The 18,794-nt window shown below is 33.9% G+C and overlaps 1 pseudogene; it reads right to left on the reverse strand.

The window, feature by feature from the left end:
• Nucleotides 1-219: 219 nt before the first annotated feature.
• On the reverse strand, nt 220-6,107 carry LOC133797017 (aldehyde dehydrogenase family 2 member C4-like; annotated as a pseudogene).
• Between the last annotated feature and the right edge of the window lie 12,687 nt (nt 6,108-18,794).

Genomic DNA, 18,794 nt, shown 5'->3' on the forward strand with positions numbered 1-18,794 from the left:
ATAAATAAAAGCTCAGCTCAAGAATCTATAACTCTTTTACAATTCTTTGAGATTCAGTTCAAGAAATTGATCTAGATAAGATTTGTATTGATAAGATTTTCTTTTAGTTAGAATGTGTAATTTAAATTTAGAAGTAGAATGAAGTGCATGTTAAGAAGTATAAAGTTCTATCTCAAAATCAATACTAATTGGTAATGAATAGAGTAGCTATTATAAATAGTTGAATATATGTTTTAACTAGTTATACAATGAAACAACATCAAACAAATCAAACACACAAAATGAATAATAATCCATACCGCAGCATCCGATCATAAAGTCTTCACCAGTACATCACCCCAAACTACATATACTTATATTAGTTAATATTTGCACATTTATTACTGTTATATATAGCACATACAATAATACTCTTTTTATATGAGGGTGCAAAGCCTAAGTTCTTAGTAACAAAATCTCAAATTAAAGCCATGGAGAATTGAAAATGGGAGTGACCACTGATTTGACTTGGAGATACTTACGAAGTCCCTCCAACCCATAATCTCTTCCAAATCCACTCATCTTGTATCCGCCAAATGGACAACCCGCATCGAAAGCAAGGTAACAATTGATCCATATAATTCCTTCTCGAATTGATCTTGAAACAGTGTGAGCCACATTCAAGTCCTTTGTCACAATGCCTGCTGCTAGCCCATATTTAGTGTTGTTTGCTCTCTCTATTGCCTCTTCGGTTGTCCTATATATTTATATGACATTTTCTCAATTATATATTGAAGAAATAAGCTTTCTGTTTAGCGAAGTCTAGTATAAATATGAATACTTACTTGAACTTCATGAGCGCCATTACAGGTCCAAATATTTCGTCCTTCACAATGAGCATGTCCTCCTGAGGTAGTGAGATGACTAGTATTTTTAATAGAAAAAAACTGTGCACCATACATTTACGAAAAAGAAAGTTGAGCCTCGGCAAAATGGCAACTTTATTGAAGTTATTTTCCAATTTGGTCTAATTTTGATGATTTGCAAAAAAGAGTAATAATAAGCGTAATCAAAATATATACGTAAACGTTACACAGTGATATGACATTATTTTATAAAAGAATTGATCTCAATTTTAATCAATTACATTTATCTAAATTGGGATCAACTATTTTAAAAAATAGTATCACGTTATGTGTAATGTTATAGTGCATATTTTAAGTGCACATATTACTCTTTACAAAATTAACACCTACACTATTATGGAAATGTCATTTTGCAAAAACTTACAAAATCAAAGTCAAAATGCAAAATAGACTCTGAAGAAATGTCTATTTTAATCAATTATACTCAAAAGAAAAATGTAATGTAATGAAAAATGGAACAGAGATTTATTATGTTTTTATACACCAGCAAACTTGTTGCATGCATACAGATCAGGTGAAAATAGTATCAGTACCTTAACGTCAGTGAATATAGTTGGCTCAATGTAATATCCCTTGCTCCCTATTGGGTTACCTCCGGTTAACAAAGTGGCTCCTTCTTTCTTGCCATGCTCTATGTAGCTTAGAATTTTATCGAACTGGGCCTTGTCAACCTGTCATATGCATCAAGTGAAAATATAATTACTAAAAAAGTAGAAGACTTTGAAGCAATTAATAAGTAACATTAATAATAAATTTCTGCAATGGTTTTGGGTTAATTGGTTCAAAAACCAAGAGTTAAAAATTTATCAAGTAACCCACACTTGCATCCAGGGATGTAAATGGGGCGGGTCTGCCACGCCCCGCTTCCGCCCCGCCCCGCGAAAATTTTGCCCCACCCCGCCCCGATTAGTTTCTTGGAGCGGGGCGGGTCGCCCCGCCCCGGCTTAATCGGGGCGGGTCTGCCCCGCCCCATTTGTCCCATTTAACTTTTTTTTTTTAAGAAACATTAAATTATAATTTTAGAATTTTCCCCAAGCCTAAATATTATTTTTTATTGTAATCTTTATATTTTACACTTGGTATCAACTACACCATCAAATATTATATTTTGTTTTTTTATTTTAACATTTACAAAATAAATACAAGAATAATGATGAATTATATAAAACATATTTGTCAATATTTATAATTCTTTCTAGTCTATATAGAATTAAAAATATTCTAAAGCACATATAAAATGTCAATTTTACGTACTATGTATATAAGTAGTATGAGAGAATTGAGTTAGAATATAAAAAAAAAAAAAATTGAGGCGGGGCGGCCCCGCCCCGTTTAAATTCCTAGCGGATCGGGGCTGCCCCGCCCCGCTTAACCCCGCCCCGAATTCCGCCCCGTTTTTACCGGGGCAAAGATGCCCCGCCCCGCCCCGCCGCCCCATTTTGCCATCCTTACTTGCATCTTACTTACCTGGGGTCCTTGACGAACTTGAGGATCAAAAGGGTCTCCAACTACCCAAGCTTTAGCCTTCTCCACTAACTTGTTAGCAAATTCATCATAAATTTCTTCTTGAACATAAACACGAGAGCTTGCAACGCATACTTCCCCCTGAGTGATACAAATACGTACGCAACGTGAAATTAACTAGGGAATGAGCTATATAGGTTAATTAATTAACTAGCTAACTAGAATTCCAAAATGCTAAATTTACATATAAATTTAACACTGGAAGATCAACTGAATTATCACTGAAAGAAGCTACTTAATTACCTTGTTATTGAGGATTCCAATAAGAGCAAGATCAGTAGCCATTTCAATATCAGCATCATTAAAAATGATGAGGGGTGACTTGCCTCCTAATTCTAGTGAAACCGGTTTCAAGTTGCTCATTGCTGCTGCCTTCATTATCTCTCTCCCTGTCTCTGTGGAGCCAGTAAAACTCACCTACATCAATAAATATTTAGAAGAAGAATTAGTATTAGTAGAATTTATTAATTGTATATCAATCCCCATTCTTCAAACTAATAGAGAGAAGTTTAATTTAATTTAATTAATACCATGTCAATATCCATATGAGAGCTAATGGCAGCGCCAGCAGTATGTCCAAATCCAGTTACCACATTAAGTACTCCATCAGGGACACCAGCCTAGTTGATAAATGATTACAATAACAAACATTCCTCCTATTATTATTAGAATGAAAATGCTATTTTAGAGTATATATATATACCATGAAACATCCTAAATTTCGGTTTATGATCGAAGGAATTAAGTTACCAGCTTAGCAAGATGAGCATAGTATAGAGCTGAGAGTAGAGTCTGCTCGGCGGGTTTGACCACCATGGTGCAGCCTGCTGCTAAGGCAGGGCTGACCTTAGAGAAAAACAAGGAAGTAGGGAAATTCCAGGGAATGATGAGTCCCACAGCCCCAATAGGTTCAAGCAATGTGTAAGCTTGAAGTGGCCTTGACATTTTTAGCATCTGTCCATGGATTTTATCGGCTGATCCAGCATAGTACCGAACAAGTGTTGCGGCTCTAGGTATGTCTCCGGACTTGCCCGAACTAAACAATTTCCCAGCATCAAGGCTGTCCAGAGTGGCTAACTCTTCTACGTTTTGGTCAATTAAGTCTGCCAACTATATCATAATCTTTCCCCTCTCCTGATCATCATCATCATAATTCCACATATCAACATGAGATTGTCATCTGAGAGTGGGATTTGTATTGTAGTGAGAATCAAATTTTACATGTACATGGAACACTTGGCCTGTGAGAGTATGAATTATTGGAGACTTACTATTGTACAGTGAAGTATATGCTGTTTGTTTTAGATACGTTCACTTATTCTTTTCTTGATTATAAAATTAATTTAATATAATGTATGCATTACCAAGTCTGGATGTTAGGAAAACTCAATTAAAAAAAGAAAAAGCTGAAGATGTTCGGAGCGTTTAGTAATAGGGACAAATATACTAAATAAGAGAGCTGGAAATACTATAAGCATAATAATTAATGGCCGGGTAGGCAATTGTATGGTAAAAATTTAACTTAGCATCTTATGGTTTAATCAATATCATTTTAATATTTTATATATGTGTTAAATTATTTCAAAATTAAATATTTGTACAAATTTTAGTAAATATTTTTTCTGATAATTTTTTTTTTATAAATATGCTAATGGAATGGTACTAAACAATAGCCACTCACTCAAGTGGTTATTGTACAAAAATCTCATATTTCTTGCACTTCTCTTTTTGTCCTCCGGTAAACTAGCTTTCTTTCTTACAATCCTATTATTAATTTTACCAAACATAGAGTAGAAAGATTTTTTTTATTATTTATTTGTATATAGTGGAATTTTATTTGGTAGAGTATTCAAACAGAAAAAAATAAAAACAAAGTGGTCAGAAAATAATGATGTCTACAATCATTTAAAATTTAATTAGTGGTGCCAGTCATAGAACACTAATTAGTTGTTTAACAATAGCTAGCACCTCCACAATACTTAATTAATATATAGTAGTAGGTAAAAAGATACATGGGCACGGCATATATTGTTGATGTAAATTTTAAATTCTTTTTTCTAATAAATAAATAAAAAACGAGGAAAATTAGGAGTTGATTGATAATGAATTTGAAAATAATTTTATCATTTTTTGAATTTAAAAAGTAAAAGCTGCCACAAAAAATATTAGTATACTTATTTTATAAAACATAAAAAAACTCTTTTTGAAAACTGATAAATAATCCTTTAATAAAGGTTTCTTGATGTTTCAATTTTTTTCTTAAAAATAGTGTGTGACAGTATTATATAAATATATATACATACCAAACACATGGTCTTATGAGCTATAAATATAGCACGATACGAAATCGACACGAGCATGACACTGTATGAAAAAATATGGGCTTGGCTCAGGCACAACACGACATGGATCTAAGCACGCTATGACACGATAAGCTCGAAGACACGACACGAAAGCACGAACAAATTAATCTGAAAGTACGATACGATAAAAAGTCCAATATTTTGACATTAATAATGATAATAAATTTTTATTTGTCAATTATCTATAAATTAAAATGATAATAAAAGTCTATTATTTTTCTTAATGTTTATAATTTTATAATTATATTAATTTATTTTAAGATTTGTGAGTCAAATTCTAATAATTATCTTTGATATAATTTTGTGTAAAGTATTGCTGAAATATATATAAAAATATCTACAATTATAATTTAAATAAAGAAATGTATTTAGATTGATTGTGAGTACATTATTGTTAAAGATGAGATGGGTTCAATTCTCATTATCACTTTTTTTCTAATAATAAAACGAGTCTAAAATTGTGTTTGACACGACAGGAAGCACCACATGAAAGAAGCACCACGTGGGTCAATGATGATATGGTAAAGCACGAAATATAATGATTGAACTTCAAAATGAAAGAAGAACATACAGAACCAGGTAAACGAGGCCAAGGACCATGGTCTAAAGCAACACGGGCAGCTTTCACGGCCAAATCAACGTCTTCCTTGTCTCCTTCGCTAACCCTTGCTATTACCTCTCCATTTCTAGGATCTATTGTCTCGAATCTTTTCCCTTTTTTATTGGTTCAAACACAACAAATTTTTAATAATAATAATAATAAGCTTTTGGTCAAATTCTTTAATAAGAGGGTAAGACTTCTAGTTACAGTATTTTAACTTGCATGATCAACAAAGACAATAAAAGTTTACCATACAATAATAAAAGAATACATTTTACTATACAATAAGATAGTAGTATATTAAAATGTCTTGGTGACGATTGATCTTTACCAAATGATCACTACTAAATGATTAATTTAAAATAAAATATGGATCCCTATGATTAATAGAACGCATAATTATAATTTTAAGATACAATTAATTAAAATGATATAATTACATGTAGCTAGAAATAAATAATAATGATTGAGCTAGCTAGATGAGATTAATGAAGGTTTTAGAATATACAGATGGAAGAGGAAGATCGATCGAGATATAATATAGGCAATTTAGAGTAGAGAGACACCTGAAACTGAATCTACGAATTCTCCGTCGATGAACAGCTTTGTGAATTGGATCGTTGGCATCTTCACAAAACTTTTGCTGCTTTCGTTTTCACTACTTCCCATCTCTTTCTTTCTGATTTTATTATATCAGCCTCCGATCGAGTCTCAGTCTATTCCTATTTATCTCTATATAGACAACCTCTTTTTAATTTATATACACACCCACGCACATAACAAAGGTGAAGTAGTGGTTGTCGATATATATAATACAATAATATCAAATAAAGTAAAAATCAATGACACAACCTAAATATATTTATATATAAATTATATAAGTAGTAACACTACTACAAATATAGACTTTCTCTGCGGTTTTTTTTAAACAATAAATAAAAAAAGCAGAGAAAATGTTTGAAAGAGTAAAAAAAATTATATTTAATGTCCGCACCCTATTTTATTGCGGTTTTAAAAAAAACGTAGTGAAATGTTTGAATGACTCACTTTTCTCCGCAGTTTTGGGTCTAAAACCGCAGAGAAAAGTGTAGAACTTTTCCCCACTTTTCTCCGCGGTTCTATACCAAAAACCGCAGAGAAAAGTGGACTTTTCTCTGCGGTTTTGGGTATAGAACCGCGGAGAAAAGTGGTCTCCACCTACTTTAGCACATTAACCTATTTTCCCATCTCATTTGCACATCTTCTTCCCCTTCACAGAGACACGGCCAAAGCTCTCCCACCACCGTCCCTACCCACGGGTAAGCCCCACATTGTCCTTTTTTTTTCTTCCATTTCCTTGCATATTAAAGCTTGAAATCATGTATATATACTTAATCTTGAGTTATTTTGAAGTTTTAGGGTAAAAATGAAGAAATATTGTGTGGGTTTAATGGTGGTTTCTATGTATGTTTATATGGTTATTTTTTTTAATAGTTTTGAAATTTTATATAGGATTGAAAAACATTTTCATTGTTTAAAATGTGTATTGATCACTAAAACTTGATTTCTTTAATGTATATTTCGGTTTTAGGGTATTTTTGTATTATTTTATTTATAATAATGTTGTTTACATAATTTTTTATATTAAAAATTAGTGCTTGCATAATTTTGTATATTATTTAGGTAATGATTTTTTTAAAGTATATTTTTGTTAATTATATTATTTTAGGATCAATTCAATTACCATATATTTACTAATGTTTAACTTTTTATTGTAGGAAATATTTGTTTGAGTGTGAGGTTGAAATTGTTGAATCTTAATTTTTAAGGTAAGTAGTAATTACTACTTAATTTTTTATTTTTATTTTTTATATTTACAAACTATTGTTAGAGGAGTTTGAATATATTAGATATTCATCCATAGTGAAGTAGGTTCTGAGATAAAATTGTGTGATGCGGAGATAACAGAAGGTTGAGAACATGTGTGTCTTAGTGAAGTAGGATCTGTGAATTTTCTGTGTGCTGCGGTGACTTATGGTTGAGAACATGCATGTTGTTTGTTATATGTTTTGTTTGATGTGAATTTATAGGGATATGCTATAAATATAGAGGAAACTCTGCCCAATTTTTTTTTTGATGATATTAGTTGAACATGTTTTATAAGTTACTATATATAATAATAATGTTTTTGTTTTTGTTGAAATTTTAAATACATATGAATTTTGGATATGTTATAGAAATAAATGAAACTCTGCCCATTTCATTTTATAATTTTAGAGTATTACTATACTAATTTTCTTTTCATTATCAACTTAGGAATTAGGTAGATATTATCATTATGGATAAGTCATGGATTCTTGAGGATAGAGAAACACAACAATTTCAAGACGGATTCAACCAATTTTTAGAATTTTGCCAAACAAATTGTAGTGATCCGGAAAGAATTCATTATCCATGTATAGATTGTGGTAATGGAACAAAAGGAAATATTACCATGATAAAAAATCATGTATTTTGTCGGGGATTTGATACAAGTTATCGTACATGGTATTGGCATGAGGAATCATTGAAAAATAATAATCCATATCCATTCGGGAGGCGAGGGGTTGCTGATTTGGGTTATAGTGATTTTGACGATCATCCTATGGAATTGCTCAATAAAGCACAAGAAGAGTTTGTTGATGATCCTTCAAAATTTGATAAATTGGTTAGAGATGCAGATAAACCATTATTCAATGGTTGTCTGAAACAAAGATTACCAACGATGGCAAAATTTTACAACATAAAAGCAGAAAATGGAGTTAGTGATAAATGTTTTAGTCAATTTTTAGCTGCTTTTAAAGAGATTTTGTCGTCAGATAATTGCTTCCCTGAGTCTACGTATGAAGTGAATAAAACTTTAAATTGCATAGGCTTGAAGTATGAGAAGATCCATGCATGTCCAAACGATTGTGTGTTATATCGTAAAGAGTATGCAGACATGGACACTTGCCAGAATGTGATTCACCCCGCTACAAACCTAACAAGATTAAGGAGATTAGGAAACTTATTCCTCAGAAAGTGATGTGGTACTTGCCTTTGATTCCGCGGCTTAAGCGATTATATCAAAGTGCAGAACACTCTGAAAACTTAATATGGCATGAGACTAGGCGAGTGAAAGATGGTAAACTTCGACATCCTGCAGATTCGCAGGCTTGGAAAAAAGTTAATAACTTAAATCCATAATTTAAAACTGAAGCAAGACATCTTCGTCTAGGTCTAGTTGCCGATGGTATAAATCCACATAAATCTCTAAGTAGTAGGCATAGTTCGTGGCTTGTCTTCCTTGTTATGTACAATCTTCCTCTGTGGTTAATGATGAGAAGAAAGTTTTTGATGCTCACGTTAATGATTTCAGGCCCAAAACAACCGAGACACGATATAGATGTTTATTTGGCACCATTAATTGATGATTTGAAAGATTTGTATGAAAATGGTGTTGAGGCATATGACGGTTTTAAGAAAGAAGTCTTTAAATTAAAAGTTGTTTTGTTGTGGACTGTTAATGATTTCCCAACTTATGGTAATCTATCAGGGTTAAGCACAAAAGGTTACCAGGGATGTCCAATATGTTGCACTAACACAAAGGCTATTCGTCTGTCTAATGGGCACAAAATTTGTTATATGGGTCATAGACGATATTTGCCCCTAAATCATCATTATAGGGACAAAAAAAAAGCATTTGATGGTGATAAAGAACAAGGTGTTGCTCCTTTGCCACTTTCGGGGAAACAAATTCTTAAAGAAGTAGAGAAAATTGACTTCAAGTATGGAAAAATGCGGAAAAATAAGAAAGTAAGTGGATGTTTCCAAAGGAAATCAAAATTTTTTCGTCTCCCTTACTGGAAAGATTTACTTGTTCAACATTGTTTGGATGTCATGCATATAGAAAAAAATGTGTGCGAAAGTATTATAGGTACATTACTTGATATTCCCGGTAAAACTAAGGATGGTTTAACTAGTCGTTTAGATCTTGTTGAAATAGGTATACGAACTGATTTAGCACCTGAACAGAAAGGTAAACGCACATATTTACCTCCTGCTTGTTTCACGTTGTCCAGAGAAGAGAAAAAATTTGTATGTAAATCATTTGCAGAGATGAAAGTGCCTGATGGCTATTCATCCAACATTCGAAACTTGGTATCCATGGGAGATTTGAGGCTGATGGGTATGAAATCACATGACTGTCATATGTTGATGCAACAATTACTTCCGATTGCTATTCGGTTAGTATTACCGAAAAAAGTTCGAGATTGTTTAATGAATGTTTGCATATTCTTCAATCATTTATGCGGAAAATAATTAGAAATGAAAAAATTGGATGCATTGCATTGTAAGATAGTGGAAACTCTATGCAACCTTGAAATGTTTTTTCCGCCATCCTTCTTTGACATTATGATTCATTTAATGGTTCATCTAGTAAGGGAAGCCAAGTTGTGTGGACCAGTTTGGGCGAGATGGATGTATCCATTTGAAAGAAGTATGAAGGTGTTGAAAAGTTATGTGTGTAATCATTATCGTCCTGAAGCTAGTATGGTTGAATGTTATATATCGGAAGAGGCAGTGGAATTTTGTCAATCCGTTATGTCATTACAAACTATTAGAGGAGTTTGAATATATTAGATATTCATCCGTAGTGAAGTAAGTTCTGAGATGAAATTGTGTGCTGCAGAGATAACAGAAGGTTGAGAACATGTGTTTCTTAGTGAAGTAGGTTCTGCGAATTTTGTGTGCTGCGGTGGCTTATGGTTGAGAACATGCATGTTGTTTGTTGTATGTTTTGTCTGAATTGAATTTATAGGTTCTAATAATTTTGGATATGCTATAGAAACAGAGGAAACTCTGCCCAATTTTTTTTATGACGATATTAATTTATTAATTGAAAATGTAATATGAATGATTGATTCTCTACAGATGCATTTGGGAAAGCATGCACCCAAATTCACGACAATTATATAAATTTTTTGACACCGAACATCTTTCTATTGGCAATGATGAAAGTAAAAACTATACGGTGGATCTTATAGCCAAATGGATGATGACTATGGATAGACGAGGCCAAATATATTTCATTCCTTGGATTGTTGAGTAAGAATGAACTACTTAAACATTATCACTACTATGGTTGAATTTTAATTTTATAATAATCATATTTTATTATTATTTTAGTCGACATTGGATGTTGGTGCTCGTGATGATGCGGGGGATGACCATAATTTTGGACCCTTTAAAAAATCATAAATCTCCACCAATAATTACGGAGGTTATGGGAAAGTAAGTTCTTCAATTGTAATGTATGCATTATTAATTTTTAAAAGTTGAGAGCATAATATGTATTTAATTAATTTTAATTTTTGTAGAGCATACGCACAATGTTTGGAAAATGAATACATCAGCACATTTACAAAATTGGTGAGAGGTTCTTGTCCAAAACAACCTGAAAGTCATGAATGTGGTTATTATGTACTAAGATACATTTATGATCTTGTAAATGCACCGAATCCGGCAGAAGTTATCAAGAAGAAAGTATGTTATATTTTAAACTCTTTTTTGCTTAAGAAAAACTAGATATAGTATTTAATTATCTAATCTATATTAACTTTTCAATTTTGCAGTGGTTTGACAAAAAGCAATTCAATGTCAAAGAGGATCTACTACCACTACAAAGTGATTGGTTAGCTAGATTAATGCCATTTGTTTATGAAATCTAAATTTTTGTATGCATGTAAGATTAAAGTGCTAACTTATATTGGTTAGAATGATTAAAGTCTTTGATTCATTACTAGCCAATTATTTTGTATTAGATATGAAATGTATATATAACAATTTAAAAAATTAGTTATACTATTGAAAATAATTATGTATAATTAAAATTGAAAATTAATTTTTTTTATTAAAAATGCTGGGTTATCAACCGAAATTGAATTTTTTTTTTAATGAGAAGCTCTTTTCTCTGCGGTTGTAGTAAGCAAACCGCGGAGAAAATAGACTTTTCTCTGTGGTTGTAATAAACAAACTGCAGAGAAAGGTCTCTTTTCTCCGTGGTTTGTTTATTACAACCGCAGAGAAAAGTCTCTTTTCTCCGCGGTTGGCTTACTACAACCGCAGAGAAAAGTGTAGCTTTTCTCCGCGGTTTGTGTAACACTTTTCTCTGCGGTCGAATACACTGCGCTTTTCAATACTCTCGAAAACCGCAGTGTATTGAGTAAAAAAACCGCAGAGAAAAGCATTTTTTGTAGTAGTGTAATATTCAATTATTGAGTCTGGGATCTCAATCTCATTGTAGAAAAACTCAATACATTATGTTAGAATATTTGATCTGCATTAAACATCAGAACACATCAGCAAAGTTACGTTTTTTTCTTCCAGTCTTGTCTACTATTTCGCCAGATGTGTCTGCGTTTATTTTTGGTATTTTTTTAAGTTAGATGACAGTTGTAAAACCCCCTATAAATAAGTCTTATTATCTCAGTTGTTTAGGAGTGATAAGAGTACAGTTTTCATTTGTAACAATAGGAGCTATTTTCAGAGAGAGAAAGAGAGAGAACTTGAGAGAGAAACACTTGGGTCTTGGGTGAGAGATTTCTTTGTACATGGTCAAGTGTACTTGGGGTTTTTCTTGGGTTCAAAGCATTGTAATCCATCAAGTGTAGAAGTTTTTCTAGTGGTGACAAAGTATAATCTTCATTGCTGTTTCATAGTGCAGAGAAGAACATTCCAAGGGGAGTTCAAAGAGGATGTAGGTTCAAGTTATTTGGGCTGAACCTCTATAATTCTTGGTGTTGATTTTATTGTGTTTTTCTTGCTGATTTTCCTATAGAATTTGTGCATGTTGTGTCTACTAGTTTGTTGATTTTATGATTGTAGATGAAGCTGGTGTGAGGAAGGTGAATTCCCTAACAGTGGTATCAGAGCCAGGTTGATTGGCAAAATTCAGCTTCAAGATCAAAGTTGACAAAGAAGGGAAGAACTGGCTGAATCAAGTTCTTCATCAGAAAGTGACACAGAAAAAGTTTCAGTCAAGAAAGAAGTCCAAGAATCGAGTTCGAAGGTTCAAGAAACTGTTCAAAGTCTCTTGGATTGGAGTTATTGCAACAATATGAGTAATATGAAGCTTGAAATAGAGAGGTTTGATGGTAATGGAGATTTTAGAATTTGGAGAAGGAAGATTAAAGGAATGTTGGCTTCTCAAAAGTTATTGCGTGTTCTTGAAGATCCCATTTCATGGCCTGAAGGTACTACAAAAGATCAAAAAAGAAGAAACGCTCGAATCAGCCATTGGGATTATGATTTTTCATTTGTCGGACTCCATCATTCGAATGGTTGATAAAGAAGACACTCCATCCAAGATTTGGAAGAAACTAGATGAGTTATTTCAGCAAAAGACTCTCACCAACAAAATCTTTCTTAAGGAAAGAATCTTTGGATTTAAGATGAGCAGTAGCAAGAGTTTGGAGCAGAATTTGGATGAGTTCCTAAGGATGAACATTGAGTTGGCTAACTCAGGAGAAGGAGAAGCTTTAAGTAATGAAAACCAAGCAATTATCATTTTAAATTCTCTGCCTGAATCGTTTAAGGAGGTCAAAAGTGCTATCAAGTATGGTCGTACATCAATTACTTTAGAAGAAGTAATTTCAGCATTGAAATCAAAGGATTTAGAGTTAAAATCAGAAAAATATTCTTCACCAAACCTTGGAGAAAGCAACTACGCAAGGGGTCGATTACCACACAAGAACTCAAATGGCTATCATGGTAAAAGGCACAGCAAGAGCAGAGGAAGATCTGGTTCCAGAGGTCCAAACAATTCAAGGGCGTGTTTTCATTGTGGCAAGCTTGGTCACATGAAGAGAGATTGTTATCTCTGGCTCAAAAAACAAAAGGGTAGGAGTTTCGTCAGTGAAAGCGCTAGATCCATCTACGAGGGAAAATCTGAACATACGGATTCAGCAAATATTGGAAAAGCTTACAATGATGTTGAAGCTTTAATTGCAGCAACAGGAGAAAATGAAAGAGATTGGATCTTGGACTCTGGGTGTTTATATCATATGACTTTCAATAAGGAATGGCTTCAAGATTTCAGAGAGTTGAATGGTGGTAAGGTTATTATGGGGAATAATCAATCTTGCCAAGTAACTGGAATAGGCTCAATCAACATCAAAATGTTTGATGGTGTCATTCGAACATTGAAGAATGTCAGGTATGTTCCTAATCTGTCTAGAAATTTGGTTTCACTAAGCCTGCTTGATGATGCAGATTATATAGTAAAAATAGAGCGTGGAACCATGAAGATTTGTAGAGGTTCAATGGTAGTTCTTAAGGGAATTAAGAAGGACTCTCTATACTACCTAATTGGTGAAACAGTAACTGGCAGCAACACTTTAGCTGAGGCACCAGAAGATCACAAGGCAATCCTATGGCATAGGAGGCTTGGTCACATAAGTGATAAAGGCTTGCAAGTGTTAAAGCAACAAAGCTTACTTGGAAAGGATAAGGTGAGCAAGGTAGATTTTTGTGAGAATTGTGTCTTGGGCAAACATCATAGATTGGCTTTCAAAGTTGGGCAACACAATTCAAGGGACATACTTGAATACCTACATGTAGACTTATGGGGTCCAGAAAAAACTTCAACAATTGGAGGTAACAATTACTTTCTTTCTATTGTAGATGATTTTTCTAGAAAAGTATGGGTGCATTTATTGAAACATAAAAATGATGCATTTGAGGCTTTTAAAAATTGGAAAATTCTTATGGAAAATCAAACAAATAGGAAGATTAAAATATTTAGGACTGATAATGGATTAGAATTTTGCAATGAGATTTTTGATTCATATTGTAGAGAGAATGGTATTCAAAGACATAGGACTGTGAGATTAGCTCCTCAACAAAATGAGGTGGCTGAAAGAATGAACCGAACACTACTTGATAAAACTAGATGTATGATGATTAGTTTAGGTATACCCAATGGATTTTTGGGGGAAGCTATAATGACAGCTGCATATCTAGTAAATAGATGTCCTAATACAACTATAGAGTTTAAGACACCTGAAGAAAAATGGTCCAATAAACCACCAAACTTGTCTCACTTAAGAGTATTTGGGTGTGTTGCTTATGCACATCAAAGAGAGGGTAAATTAGATCCTAGAGCAGTTAAGTGTGTATTTTTGGGTTACCCACAGGGAACTAAAGGTTATAAATTATGGGTTAAAGAAAACAAAGGTTACAAACTTATAATCAGTCGTGATGTTATATTTAAAGAAGATTGTTTTCCTTGTTTATCTCAAACTAACATTCCTGCAGGTCAAGAACAAAATAGTACTAACAATGCAGGTACAATAGAGACTTTAGTTCAGATGGAAACAAGAGCACCCAACACAAATCAGGTGGAAGAAAATAAGATTCAGAACCCCACTCAAACTCCAGCTGAAATGAAACCAGAACAAAGTGTAGATGCATCTGAAATTCATGCAGATCCGACTGCATCATATCATCTTGCAAGAGACAGAGTCAGGAGAGAACCAAAACCAGTCCAGAAGCTTACACTTACAGCTTGGGATGACATGATAGCTTATGCACTGATGTCTGCACTTGAGTTAGCTAATTCAGAACCCAACTCATATGAAGAGGCAGTAAAAGGTTCAGATTCAAAGCATTGGATTGATGCTATGAAGGAGGAAATGAGGTCTTTGTACAAGAATGATACTTGGACGCTGGTTAATAGACCCAAAGACAAGAATGTAGTAGCATGTAGATGGTTGTTCAAAGTAAAAGAAGGCATGAATGATCAAGAACCAGTGAGATACAAAGCAAGGTTGGTTGCTAAGGTCTTCACTCAAAAGGAAGGAGTGGATTTTACAGAGATTTTCTCACCAGTCATTAAATATAAAACCATAAGAATCATGTTATCTTTGGTTGCCCAGTTCAATCTGGAACTTGACCAGATGGATGTAAAAACTGCTTTTTTACATGGTGACTTAGAAGAGACTATTTACATGGAGCAACCAATTGGGTTTGAGATGTTCAAAGGCCAAGATAAAGTTTGTTTACTCAAGAGATCATTGTATGGCCTCAAGCAATCACCTCGGCAGTGGTATAAACGTTTTGATGGGTTCATGATAAAGCATGGTTTTCAAAGAAGCTACTGTGATCCTTGCCTCTACTTCAAAGGACAACAATTCAAAGATGTTGAGTATCTACTGTTGTATGTGGATGATATGTTGCTGATTAGTGACAAAAGGGACAAGCTGAATAAATTGAAGGCTCTTCTCAAAACAGAATTTGAAATGAAGGATTTGGGCATGGCTACAAAGATTTTAGGTATGGAGATCAAGAGAAATATGGATCAACATACCATCTTCATTAGTCAAAATTCTTATGTTGAAAAGGTTTTAAAAAGGTTTTCTATGAAGGGTGCTAAAGCTGTCAAACAGCCATTGACAAGTCAATATCAGCTTACAAATGCTGATTGTCCTAAAACTGAGTTTGAAAGGGAAGATATGGCCAAGGTACCTTATTCTAATGTTGTTGGAGCTATAATGTATCTAATGATTTGCACTAGGCTTGCTTTATCACACTCGATTAGTGCTCTAAGTAGATACATGGCGAATCCTGGAAGAATTCATTGGGATGCTATGAAGTGGTTGCTGCGTAATTTGATTAATACTACTAAACATGGGTTGGTGTACAAGCGGCATCATAATCAGGTGGAAATCAGTGGGTTTGTAGACTCAGATTATGCTGGAGATCGAGACACTAGAAAGTCTACTACAGCCTATTACTTTCTAGTAAGTGGGAATTGTGTGAGTTGGAAGTCTCAACTACAATCTGTAGTTGCACTTTCAACTACTGAAGCTGAGTACATGGCTGCTACTGAAGCAATCAAAGAAGGTATTTGGATTCAAGGCCTTCTAAAAGAGCTACAAGTGTTCAAAGGAAAAGCTACAATTTTTTTCAGATAGTCAAAGTGCCATACATTTGTGTAATAATCCAGTATTTCATGATCGGACTAAGCATGTGGAGATCAAGTATCACTTCATTCGTGACAAGGTCACTGAAGGTGTAATCAATGTCGAAAAAGTCCCCACAGAAGAGAACCCCGCTGATGCTGGAACTAAGATATTGCCATTGAGCAAGTTTAACTACTGCCTAAGCTTGCTCGGAATTGATCATGGATGATATTTGATGGCTGAACTGGGATCCTTGGGAAGTTATGTTTATCTCTGCAATCCATGTTTAATGAAGACCAATGTGGAAATTTGTTAGAATATTTGGTCTGCATTAAACATCAGAACACATCAGCAAAGTTACGTTTTTTTCTTCCAGTCTTGTCTACCATTTCACCAGATGTGTCTGCGTTTATTTCTGGTATTTTTTTAAGTTAGATGACAATTGTAAAACCCCCTATAAATAAGTCTTATTATCTCAGTTGTTTAGGAGTGATAAGAGTACAGTTTTCATTTGTAACAATAGGAGCTATTTTCAGAGAGAGGAAGAGAGAGAACTTGAGAGAGAAACACTTGGGTCTTGGGTGAGAGATTTCTTTGTACATGGTCAAGTGTACTTGGGGCTTTTCTTGGGTTCAAGGCATTGTAATCCATCAAGTGTAGAAGTTCTCTAGTGGTGACAAAGTGTAATCTTCATTGCTGTTTCATAGTGCAGAGAAGAACATCCCAAGGGGAGTTCAAAGAGGATGTAGGCTCAAGTTATTTGGGCTGAACCTCTATAATTCTTGGTGTTGATTTTATTGTGTTTTTCTTGCTGATTTTCCTATATAATTTGTGCATGTTGTGTCTACTGGTTTGTTGATTTTGTGATTGTAGATGAAGCTGGTTGGAGGAAGGTGAATTCCCTAACACATTATTTATGCAATATTCTTACTTTTTTTATTTTCTTTTTCCCTTGCAAGAAGTTGATTAAAAACTGTTACTGACAAGCCTATAATTTTAAAAACTACACAGATCGCAAGGTGAATATTGTGAAATAAAATTTCAAAATAAAAGAGATAGTTGGGTAATTTTTTTTTTTTTACCATTATGGTTAAGACAAATGCTTCCCACCAGAACTGTCAGCTTCTCCTCATTTTGATAAGTTTTCTTTAATTTTTAATTAAACAATCATCGATTAACACTCACCCATGTATTAGAGCACCGCATTTGGTTATTGATTGGATAAACAAATGGAATATACGTGTGGATCTGATCCCTCGCTGTCGAGTGGCCTAACCAAAAATATAAATATACTAGATTAATTCAAACTATGAAACCATCACTTTCTTCATACATACAACCTGTAAAGTGTTCATAGAAATAACACAAAACTCTGGAAAGTTTTTTTTTCTTTATAAACATATATGTATAGAACAAAATAGTCACCACTGATGACAGGTGGATCAGAGATGGACGAATTACACCTATATTTAAAGGGAAAATATCAGTTTGGCCCTTATGTTTTTCTCAAATACACGATCGGTCTTTATGTTTTGTTAAATGACAATTCGGACCATGTGTTTTACAAAATAGATTAAAATAGTATCTTATATACCCAATTTTGGTAAAAAAAAATTCAAATATAATATTTCATTCTCACGTCATCGACCATTTTCTTCGCTTCTCTAAACTCATTGCATCACTAACGACCTGAGAATTGATTTTTACCCTGTGTTTTTGTAAAGTATCATCTTGGTACTGTTAGAAAGAGTCCTCTTCGAGATAGGACAAATATCCTTAGCAATAGCTTGCAATTTCATTCAGCATAAAAAACTGTCAAAATGGTTACAGCTTACCTTTTATATGTATTAAAAAAAGACTGAAAATAACAGTAATTGACTAAGCCAGACTCTCTCTAATTCTCAAGCTTCATTACATAATCCTTCAGCCAACGTGGCTTAGTGTGCTCCCTTGTATTATTTGCTCTGTTTTTCCCTCTTCCCTTATTGGCTTCACCTCTGCTATTGCTGGTGCCCTCCTCTATTGTTGGTGGTGATTCTTCAATGGGTTGGGTCTTCTCTCTTTCCCAGCTGCCCACTCTCTCGTGAATGGCTCCATGGTCCAAGTTAATTGGGCTTGTCAAATGGGCCCTTGTATCAATAGTTGGAATAAGGAATCGATCCTTGATGGTGATCCCATTTAGTGCCCTGTAGTCAACACAAAAATGCCATGTTCCATCTTTTTTTCTTACCAATAGCACCGGGGAAGAATAAGGGCTATTACTCGTTTGAATAATACCACACTCCCTCATTTCTTTGACCATCTGCTCAATAATATCCTTCTGAAAATAGGGGTACCTGTAGGGTCGCACATTAACAGGCGCTGAACCGGGTTGCAAATGGATGCGATGATCAACTTCTCGGTATGGTGGAAGACCCTTTGGTTCTTCAAACACATCAGA

This window comes from Humulus lupulus, chromosome 8 (assembly GCF_963169125.1).
Source record: "Humulus lupulus chromosome 8, drHumLupu1.1, whole genome shotgun sequence".
Classification (NCBI taxonomy): Eukaryota; Viridiplantae; Streptophyta; class Magnoliopsida; order Rosales; family Cannabaceae; genus Humulus; species Humulus lupulus.